At 62.1% G+C, this 11167-nt stretch overlaps 1 protein-coding gene across 2 annotated transcripts in view; it reads right to left on the bottom strand.

Moving 5' to 3' along the window:
* Positions 1 to 10431, bottom strand: part of GRB10 (growth factor receptor bound protein 10) — a 155841-nt gene extending 145410 nt beyond the window's left edge. For both annotated transcript variants that reach the window (XM_038562607.1, XM_038562608.1), the window contains exon 1: positions 10368 to 10431. The gene's annotated coding sequence lies outside the window, so the exon portion shown is untranslated. The remainder of the gene's footprint in view (positions 1 to 10367) is intronic.
* Between the last annotated feature and the right edge of the window lie 736 nt (positions 10432 to 11167).

Below are 11167 nucleotides of genomic sequence, written 5' to 3' on the forward strand. Positions count from 1 at the left end.
CAAAGAACCCCCTGCTCCCTCCACTGCCCCTCGCTCAGCCTCCCCCTACCCCAATCACCTCACTCCGGTGGGAAAAGACACACGCAACCCCCAGAAACACAAAGTTCTCCTTATCTGCCCATGAAACCCTGAAGAGCACGGGGCTGGGGGGATCCAGGCCCACCTCGAGCCGGAGTCTGACAGCAAATCCACTCGTTCCACCTGCCCGGGGGCCAGGTCGGCGTTCCCACGCCCCTCTCCAGGACGTCACAGCAAGAAGCGCCAGGACGGAAACGGCTTCCTCTTGAGGCCAGACGCACAAAGCTAAGAGGTGGCACACATGGGCACGGGCTGGGTAACTGGACGCACATATGGGGCACGGGCTGGACAGGCAGGTGCGCACACGGGGCATGGGCTCGGTAACCGGGTGCATACACGGGGTTCAGGCTGGGCAGGTGGGCGCGCACACGGGGCACGGGCCAGGCAGGCGGGTGCGCACACGGGGCCCAGGCCAGGTAACTGGGTGCACACGTGGGGCTCGGGCCAGGCAGGCAGGTATGCACACGGGGCACGAGTGGGGCAGGCCGGCGTGCACAGGGGCTCGGGCCAGGTAACCCGGTGCGCACACAGCCCAGGAAGAACAAAGGAGAAAGATGAGTGACTCGCCCGAGGCCACAGAGCCAGGGAGTGGCTACACTCTGAGGGGCGGCACAGGCAGGAAGAGCAGGGAAGCGGCCGAGGGCAGCAAGAACTACCTGGAAGCCGCCACACTGAGCCACACAGGCGGGAGCAGGGAGCTGGGGAGCCCAGCACTCAGATGCCCAGAGAAGCACCAGTCGCAGCTCCTGGGAACGGGCGGCCGGCCTGGATCCTCGAACCCCCAGAGGTCGTGGTGAAGGACCAGCCCATGTCCACCCCGCGGGCAGGGGCCCAAGGTGGCCAGGACCGTGTGCTCCCGGTATTTTAGAGGCGACCCTATGAACTCACACCAAAAGCAGAGCATTCGACCCAAAACAAAATGCAGCGAGCCTTTCTCACAGTTCTGGCCCGGCCTGCTCCCTGGGAGGCGAGGCACGTGCCACGGGAGCGTTAAAGCCAATACCGGGCGCCCCTCCAGTGGAGATACTGCAGGGTAAACTGAGGCATGGAGTCCAACCCCGAAATTCTAGAACAAATCTAAGTGCACACAGGTGAACTTGCTCCAGGTCACAGACCTGCCCCCCAGACCTGAGGCTTCCCTGAGGCTCTCCGAGGTGGCGCTGCATCCCACCTCTGCAGTCACCCGCCAGGAGGCCGCTCGGGGGTCCCGTCCCCCTGCCCTCTGCTCTGAACTCCTCTGCCCGAGGACGTGGGCCCTGCAGCTTCCGGGGAAGGACAGTGATTCACAGCACAGGAGGGCCCTCCTCTGCCACACGCCCCATAAAATACACCAGGGCTCCCAGCTAACGGCTCACCCGTGGGAGAGCAAGGAAGGGATCAGAGGAGCTAGGTCGGTGCCCAGTAACCCACTAAACACACACTCAGCTGCGCCGGGACCACAGGTAGGGGATCTTTTAAAAAGAGCCAGAAAAGCCAGTGGACCAGGGGAAGCTGAACCAAAGATGCAAAAGAGCCGGACGCCAGGCCAGCACGTGGAGCTGCAGCCTGACGTGCCACCAGGCCAGCAAGCATCAGCCAGGAGAGCCTCCGTAAACTCTGGTGGCGAAGGAAAGGCAGGGCCAGAACCAGAGCATTGACTCAAGTGCGAGGAGCAGCGGGCCGACACCCGTCGAGTGGGGTCTCCCTGGAGGAGACAGACCCAGGACTGCCGACCTCCCAGGCTGCAACAGCCCGCCTTGGCAGCAATGAAGAGGCTTCGGCACACAGTCTAGCCAGCCGAGGAGAGAAGACCCAAGATGTGGGCACCAGGGGCTCCCCACACAATGGGGCATCCAGAGAGCTGTCCCGAGGCCGTCAGCTCCTCAGGGGCTGCCTCCGAAAGCACGCTGGCAGAGAAGGCCCAGACGTCGAAGCAAAGCCTTGAACCGGAAAGATGAGGGCCAACCGGAGTGCGCTGGACACCACCCTGTGGGCCCCACCTGTCCCGGTCTCTGTGTGGTCACCATGGGGGCGACCCCCAGGACACAGGCCCCACAGGCCCCGTGGACGAGGAAGGCCTGTCCATGTGCCTGCGCCAGCACCCACAGCCCTGCACCCGCGGCCCGGCAGGCAGAGGTGCGCACAGAATGGAGGACGAGTCCCTCTCCTGCCCGCCCGGGGCCCCAGGGCTGCGTGGGGACAGTCACAATCTAGGGCCACCCATCAGGGTCTCTCAGGGGCCAGGGCAGCCACCTCCCTCGTCCCTGCCTCCCTCCCGCCTCCCTCCACCTTCACCCCTGCTTCCCCAGACTGGGCCATCAAAGAAGACACACCTATGTCCTCTCACCTGCCACAGGCTCTGCTTCCTACCTAAGTCAGGCACAAATGTGTAGAAAAAAATCAAGCAATGATGTAAAAATTTGAGAAAGACTATATAGGAAAAGGCAAAAAACAAAAACAAAACAAATATACCCCCTTCCTCCAAATTTAACAAATATCATATCTATGAAATAGGAAGGTTATGCCATTAAAATAAAAATAATCATTTTTGGTGATGATGGAGAGTCGCTGTAGGTTCACTGACTACAGTAACAAATGCCCCGCTCTGCCGGGGATGCTGACGGACGAGAAGAGGCTGCGCGTGGCAGGGAAGGGCATACAGGAAATCTCTGGTCTCGGCTCAATTTTGCGATGACTCTAGAAGCTGCTCTAAAAAACAAAGTCCGAAAAAAAATTTTTTTAATATAAATAAATAAATAAAAATAAAAAAATAATAAATAATAAAAATAATAAAAATAAAAAACAAAGCCCGTTGAAAGAAAAAAATCAGAAACGTGGGGATAAAAAATTAAAAGAGAAACTTAAAATCCAATAGAAAGGGTTTAAAAGGCAGCCTGGCATAGCGTACACGCTAGAACAGCCGAAGACCAGATACTAAACAGGAGACACGGGTAGCTGGAGAACCGGTCCCAGAGCCTAACAACCAAACAAACGCTCCTCTGGAAAGAGACAAGGAGAAGGTGAAAGCAAAGAAATTAAAGGATTAACTCAAATATACGTCCCGGGCCCGAAGGACGTGGGTTTCCCAGCTGGAAGGGACTCGCGCTGTACCCCGCGCAATAGATGGAGACGCCCTCCCCCCAACAAGGCACGTCTTCAAGAGACCTTCAAACACATACAGAGAATATCCCAGAAGCTTCTAGACAAGAAAAACAAAAAAAGAGAATCAAGAATCGAATTAGAAAAAAAAAAAAAGATCGAATTAGGTCCATCCTCAACCCCGCTCTGCCTAAAGGCGGCGGCAGCCTTTGGGCCTTGGGGCTCAAGGATCTCCAGTTAGGAGTCTGTGCTCGGACGAGCGGATCTGCGGGACAATAAGGATGTTTCCAGACACACGAGGTCTCCAGAATCTGCAGGACCCTGTTTGGGGGAGCCCAGCGTGGAACGTTCTCCATCCCACTGGGGGAACAAAGCGGGAGGGTCACGGGATCCTAGACGGGCCGCGGGCGCCCTCAGGTTCACGGGGAAGGCAGGCCGCGGGGGCAGGGCGTGGGCAGGGCGTGCTAGGAACGGCAGCCAGGGCCCACGCAGACGGTGTGGAGTGGCGGACAGGACAGCGAGCGCGGGGCCCTCCCACTCGGGGCGCCCCTGAGCCCCAGCAGCGCAAGTGCAGGGCGGCCACGGACAGAGGCCAACCCCTCGCTTCCACGCGCAGAAGTCAAAGAACCCATACGAGAAACGGGGGACACCTGCTTAGAAAATACGGGTCAACAGGGCAGGAAAGAGGAAGCCCGAGAGGCCCGTTGCTTCCGGGGAGCCGGCCGTCGAATCCGCGTACATCCTTCCAATCACAGAATAGAACCAATCTCACAAGGGTCCGCCCCGGGGGAAGGCTGCAAAGGGAGGGACCCCGCGTGGCGGCGGGCCAGGGGGGCAGGGGACAGAGCCTGCCCTACAGAGCCTGTCTGTGCCCACGGCAGCCCCGCAGGCCCAGGGTGGGGAGATGGTCCAGCTGGGGCGCACGGAGCCCCATCCGCCCTTATCCTTCCCCCAAAGCTCCCACACAACACTGGGGAGACGTGGGCCGAGGTCTCACCTTCATGTTTCTCTAGAAACATCCTAACCAGGTTTCCATGCAGTCACAGAATTTGGGGGAAGAGAGGACAGCATCCTTGGAGAAGCAGCCTGAAGGCTCCTAGGGAACCCAGCTGGGCCAGGCAGGGCCACAGAGGACACAGAGCGGGCCCTGCACACCACTCAGCTCAACCTCCCGCCTGGTGGCAAGATTCCAAGCAGGGGCCCAGGGCTGGAGCAAGGTGCGTCCTCAAACCAGGGGAGTCCTGGTCCTACAAGCCCCAGTTCGGAGCAGCTTTCCAGTCACCGCGAGCTTGGTGACGCAGGCGTTCCTAAAACGACCACCGTCAGATACGTGATCTGAGAAAAGTTCTCACGCCAAGGGGAGTTCTCAACTCATCAATGGCGGGAAGACTCCCAGGGATGACAGCTAAAAAATAAATAAACAAGCAAACCAAAGGCCCAGCTCATCGGAGAAGTGAGTGTCCGCGGGGTCCCATGTGGGATCCAGGTGACTTGTGGTCAGTAGCCCTGGATGTCCTCCCTGGTGGCTCCCGTGTGACAAGACAAAAAAAAGGCACGCGGGGGCCCTTCGGGCACCCCTCACAGTTCTGTATTTTCAGAGCCCACGCCCCCCCCCACCAGGGTGGTGTGCCTGAAAGTTCCGGACAGGCCCAGATGGAGCACGGTCACCTCAGGCTTCTACTTGCGGTGACAAAGACATGGGAAGGTCCCAGCTGCCAGCCTTGCTTCCAGGGGACAGCAAAGACTCAACATTGAGGGCCAGCACACATCCAGGTCTTCCAGGCCCACGCTCTCAGAGCTCACGTTACTCGCAAGACTACAGCTGCCGGGGTCTGGGCCCATCGACCCGGCTCAAAAACCCAGCCAGGACTCAGGGAGATGAGGGCGCCACCAGCATGGCCCTGGGCAGTGCACAGAGCCCCTTCCCAGGGCCATGGTCAGCCCACCAGGACCAAGGGTCCACGCTCACTTCATCCCAGCCAGCCTGTGCCTCTGAGAGAGACTCCGGGCACCAACCGACCTCAGGGACCTGAAAATAGATGCCACCAGGCCCCACATGCCTGAGACCAGGGGTGTCCCTGCATATGATGGTGCAGCCCATCTGAGCCCGCGCGTCTCCACAGTCGGCACCATCTCCATGGTTTCCACTATCTCCAAGGTCTCCACGGTCTGCACCGCCTCCACGGTCTCCACCTGTCTCCACCGTCTTCACCCGTCTCCACTGGTCTCCACTGGTCTCCACGGTCTGCACCGTCTCCACCGTCTCCACCCATCTCCACCATCTGCACCTGTCTCCACTGTCTCCAAGGTCTCCACTGCCTCCACCCATCTCTACCATCTGCACCCGTCTCTACCATCTCCACGGTCTCCACTGTCTCCAAGGTCTCCACGGTCTCCACCCATCTCCACCGTCTGCATCCGACTCCACGGACGGTCTCCACCGTCTCTACCGTCTCCAAGGTCTCCACAATCTTCACCCATCTCCGCCATCTCCACAGTCTCCATCCATCTCCAGTCTCCACCATCTCCAAGGTCTCCACAGTCTTCACCCATCTCTACCGGTCTCCACCGTCTCCACTGTCTCATTCCAGATCACAGGGGACCAGCTGTTGATGCCCTCAGCTATCATCTGGGCCAATGGCTTTGCCCCCAGGGAATGTGGACCGTCCACCACCCATCTTTACTCTTGGACTCCCACCGGTGAGGAGCTCCAGCCTTCGCGCTACGGGGAGGCCACAGAAGGATTCGTACGGGGCCTGGTGCTCAAAGCAGGCTACGGTCAGGTGAGCAGGTGTGCTAGGGCGCATAGGCACGGAGCACTGGCAGGCAAAGGGATGCGAGGCGGAGTCCTCCTCCTAGCAGACATTGCGGATTAACAGCAGGATAATCAAGCACGCAAGCCGCTCAAAGTCCAGGCCGAGTGTGCCCACAAGCGGTGCGTCCGAGCGCTCGCCAAGTGCCACACGCCACACAGGAGCCACACGACTCCCACAGCCCTGGCTGGTAAACACACCTCTGACACTCGTTCGTGGATGAGCTTGGGTAGCCTGCCTGCTATGGCTCGCGACACCGACAGCAGCGAAACAGGAGATCCGGGGGTCAAACTGGGGCAGCAGGCCTCCTGCAAACGTCAGCTCAAGCCACTTCCCTGCGCTGAGCAGAAAAGGAGCGGATTCCTCCCCGGCACCTGTTCCCAAAGACGATGCCAGAACACGCCATCCACTCTGCTGCCCCAGCCCAAGTCCATCCTCAGGCTGAGGATCTCACACTCAAGCAAACTCCACGTCAAGTCCACATTTAAATTCAACGGTTGACAAACAGGAATGACACCCCAGTTTCCCCAGCGGCATCCAGCGGTGATGAACCAACCAACCTCACGTCCCATGTCCCGGGCAGGCGTCCCATCTCCACCTGGACACAGGGCTGTCTCCGCCAGGGCACAGGCAGAAAGGGAGATCCCGTCAGAGCCAGTGAACCCCCAAAGCAGAGTCAGAACTGCTCGTTCCTGCGATGACCGTCCATGAGGCCGGGGCAGGGCCGTCCGGGCTGCCATCTCCAAGGACACTCACACGGTGTCCCTTCCCGTCATTAGAGGGGAGCAGTCAGCCTTCGAGGAGCTGGCAGTTTTATGCTTCCCCTGCTTTCACCTCCTTCCAGTTAACTGTGATGCCCAGGAGCAGGGACAAGTTCAGAAGCTCCTCAAAGCCAGGGCGGGCAGTGGGGGCAAGGGTGTCCCCGCCAGAGGCCAGACAGGGAGAAGACAGGGGAGCACACAGCTCCCCAGAAGAGGGCGGCTAAAACGCAAACACAGGCCAGCCGCCCGCCAGCACCCGAATGGGTGAGATGTACTCCCCCCGTGAGCGCACAGACCTCCTACAAGATTGCCAGATCCCCGGGAGCCTGCCTGCCAAGCCTCGCCCACCAAGGAGCTCTACTATCTTTAATTTCTTCTATCGTTCCCCATAATTCTACAGTTGAGCAAAAAAAAAAAAAAAAAAAAAAAAAAAAAAAGACAGGTTAAAGAAAAAAATCTTCACTAGCAGAAAAAGTTTTTATTTAAATTTTGAACGTGACTGGTTGCGTAAATGAAAAGACGAGGCAAACGTTTTCTCCCTAGGAGCCCCCGCGATTCCACATTGGCCCCCCAGGCTGAGGGACAGTCACAGGGATCATGCGCACCCCGCAAACACACGGCCTCCTCCCCCCACCGAACAGAGCAGGCGTCCCCTCAGCTCCGAGTTCTGACACCAGCTCAGAGACATCCTCCCGCGGTGTAGGTTTTTCTTCCCCTGCGGAGACGGACAGACTTCCAAGAAAATAGGTTCCTTAAATTAGGCCACCTTCAAAGCATTGGGTTTTATCAGATAGACCAACCCAGAATTTCTACAGCTCTGAGATGAAGCCAGAGGCACAAAAGCCGCCTCTGTTCGAGCCTGAGTCTGGTTGCGGAACCTCGTAATGTCCCAGACCAGCCACCGCATCCAAATCAAAGCTCTGCGCTGGCTCCAGGTTTGGAGTTCGGCTCCCTCCGGCTCCACGGTCACCGGAACAGGGCCAGGGTTGCCCTGGGTTCCGATCCCGCGGCCACCATCCGTAAATCCCTAGACAAGTGGCCGGCACCAGCCAGCTCCGCTCTGGGTTCCTGGCTCACAAAGGGATGGGCTTCTGCGCAGCAGCCCCGCACTGCCCCCCAGAGTGGCGCAGACCACAGGCGACAGGCAACTGATGACTCTAGGGACACACAGCTTTTACGAACGCGCTGTTCTAACTGCAAAAAGCACAAGTGCCATATCGAACTCGTGACATCAAAGTTCCCTCCCCAAGTAAGTGTGTACTTAAGTACAAAAAGCAAGTGGACAAATTGATAAAGGCCTGGCCATAGGACAGTAATCGGCAAGCTGGGGAGCCACCCTGCAGGTAACAGAGCCTCCTACGTCTCCAGGTGTGTGGCTGGCAGGAGGAACGTCCTCCAGGTCACTTCTCTTTTGGAGGCAGGCATACTTGTGCAGAAGCATGAAACACACAGGACAAAATATTAAAAAATAAAAAATAAATAAATCCAAAGCTAGGCCCTGGTGACAGCTCTGTCATTCGCTGGCCCGTGACCCCGGCATGCCCACTAACCCCTGAGCCTCAGTTTCCACACCTGTAAGGGATGGGGCTCAGCGAGCTGTAGATGACAGCGAGCAGGTTTCTAAGGAGCCTTTTACCCTGTAAAATGCTCCAGGGGTATCGGAAGCTGCACTTCTCAGTTACAGGAGCCACTTGCCGGGTGTGTAACTCTGTCCTCAAATTCCCTCCCTGTAATCTGGGGATTGGCCTGCGTGGCCCTCCGCTTTCAAGTGTTCCCAATAAAGTAATCCTAGAGTTCAGATCTTTCACAGGAAAAAGCCCAGTCATCTAGACTCATTCCTGGAAACACATTTGGTTTCAGGGCTTCTCCTTAATAAAATACTCCCCCAAGAGACACTTGGCCCCGGCCCTATGTCAAAACTCCTTCCCCTACAGAAACCGAAGCATCTTCCCACTTTTCCTCTTGGAATGAAAGAGGGGGACGCCGGGTCAACGCTGGCGGAAAAACCAGCAGCTCCGTGCCTGTAAACCCCCAGCCAGCGCCTGTTGCTGCGCCACCAACATGTGTTCTTGGTAAAACTGAGCGAAACGTTAGAGAGAGCACCAATTCTGAACCTCGGGGGCTACGAACGGCTGAATCAGCGTTTTCGGAAACAAAGTGTTCTGGGCCCGGCCTTGTAAACAGCAGCACTGAGAAAGTTGTGCAATAACGCCTGTGTACTCACGAGCGAGCGCTACTTGTTTGGGCTTTTTCTGCATCTCTTGAATGAAAGCGGATACGAGGACGTTTGCAAGGCAGCCTTCTCCCAGCGCCGACCCAGGCCGGGCACTGTCACCTGTGGCTGCCCTGCACTGCCCACCCCTCCGCCCCCAGCCAATGACAAAAAGTCGGCAAAGTTCCTTGCAATCTCCCAGCAGAGGGAAGGCGATCAGAAGTGGGGAACAGCCCGAGTCCCTTAAGGCACAAGCCGGAGGGCAGCGGCAAGACGGGCCGAGAGGCGACCAGGGAGGCCGGTTGCATCAGACGTTCCTCGGCCGGCGCTCGGGCGCTTATCACATTTCCCCGGCTGGCGGCGGCTGCCCCGGGGCCCACAGCTGGGGTGAGGCCCCGCGGGGTAACCGGGCCGCCGGCGGAACCGAGAAGAACGACTCCGGCCCGGCCGTGCCCCGGGCTGCCGGCGAGTCCGCCCCCCCCCACCTCCCCTCCACCCCGGGCTCGGGGCGCACCGGGGGCCGCATGAGGTCCGGCCCCCCCACCACCACCCCTCCAGCCCCGCACCAGGGCTGCATGAGGTCCGCCCCCCCACCTCCCCTCCACCCCGGGCGCAGGGTGCACCGGGGCTGCCGGAGCTCCAGTTCCCCCTTCCCGCCTCCCCTCCATCCCCCCCACCTCCCCTCCACCCCCGGCGCGGGCGCATCGGGGCCGCTGGAGCTCCCGTCCCCCCCCCCCCCCCGCCTCACACCTCCCCCTCCATCCCTGGCGCGGGGCGCACCGGGGCTGCTGGATCTCCGGCTGCCCGCCCTCCCGCGACCCCAGCCCCTCCCCCATCTCCCCTCCACCGGGAGCTCGGGGCGCGCCAGGGTCGCTGGAGCTCCGGACCCCCCCACCTCCTCTCCACGCCTCCACCTCTCCTCCATCCCCCCCACCTCCCCTCCACCCCGGACTCGGGGCGCACAGGGGCCGCTGGAGCTCCGCCCCCCCACCTCCCCTCCACCCCGCGCCTCCCCTCCACCCGGAGCTCGGGGCGCGCCAGGGTCGCTGGAGCTCCGGACCCCCCCACCTCCTCTCCACGCCTCCACCTCTCCTCCATCCCCCCCACCTCCCCTCCACCCCGGACTCGGGGCGCACCGGGGCCGCTGGAGCTCCGGCCCCCCCACCTCTCCTCCACCTCCCCCTACGTCTCCACCCCGGGCTCGGGGCGCACCGCGGCCGCTGGAGCTCCGGCCCCCGCCCCCCGCCGCAGCCCCCGGCCCCGAGCCGACGCCCTTCCGCCCGCCGCGCCCCGCGCCCCCGCCGCGTCCCCGACCGGCCGGCCCGCGCGCAGACAATGCCGGCCCGGCCCCTCCGCCCCGGGCCCCCGCCCCCGCCCGCGCCCGCCGCAAAGTAAGTTGCCGCCCGCTCCCGCCCAACTCCGTACCTGCCGCGGCGCCGCCCCGGCCGCCTGCGAGCCCCGGGACCCTCGGCGGGGGCGGGGGCGGGGGCGCGGGCGGGGGCGCGGGCGGGGGCGCGGGCGAGGGCGCGGGCGGCGCGCAGGGCGGTCGGGGTCCCGGTCCTGGTCCTGGTCCCGGTCCCGGTCCCGGTCCCGGCCCCCGCCCCCCGCCGCCCGGGGCTGCGCGCAAACTTCGGGTCCCCGCGGCCTCCCGCCGGCGCCGCTCGCGTCCCTTCCTGCCTCCTCCCGGCTCCCCACCCCCTCGCGGGGCTTTAAACTCGCCGGCCCCGCCCGCCGCCGCCTCCGCCGCCGCCTCCGCCTCCGCCTCCTCCCCCGGACGCTTTTCCTGCTCCTCCTCCTCCTCCTCCTCCTCCTCCTCCCGCTGCCGCCACAGCCCGGACCGCTCGGCAGCCGCCAGCGCGGGCGGAGCCTCGGCCTGGGCGCAGGGCGGGGGCGCGGGGGGCGGAGGGGGGCGCGCGGGGGGCGCAGGGCAGGGGGCGGAGGGCGGAGGGCGCAGCGCGGGGACGCGGGGGGCGCAGGGCAGGGGGCGGAGGGCGGAGGGCGCAGCGCGGGGACGCGGGAGGCGGAGGGGGGGGCGCGGGGGCCGGAGGGGGGCGCAGGGCGGGGGGCAGATGGGGCGCAGGGCGCAGGAGGCGGAGGGGGGCGCGGGGGCGCCCAGGGCGTGGGGGCGCGCAGGGCAGGGGCTTGGACGAGCGGAGGGGGGCCGCGGGTAGGGGGGTGCAGGGCGGGGGCTGGGGGGGCTCGGGCACAAGGTGGGGGGTGGGGGG

Source organism: Canis lupus, chromosome 18, assembly GCF_011100685.1.
Source record: "Canis lupus familiaris isolate Mischka breed German Shepherd chromosome 18, alternate assembly UU_Cfam_GSD_1.0, whole genome shotgun sequence".
NCBI classification, from domain to species: domain Eukaryota; kingdom Metazoa; phylum Chordata; class Mammalia; order Carnivora; family Canidae; genus Canis; species Canis lupus.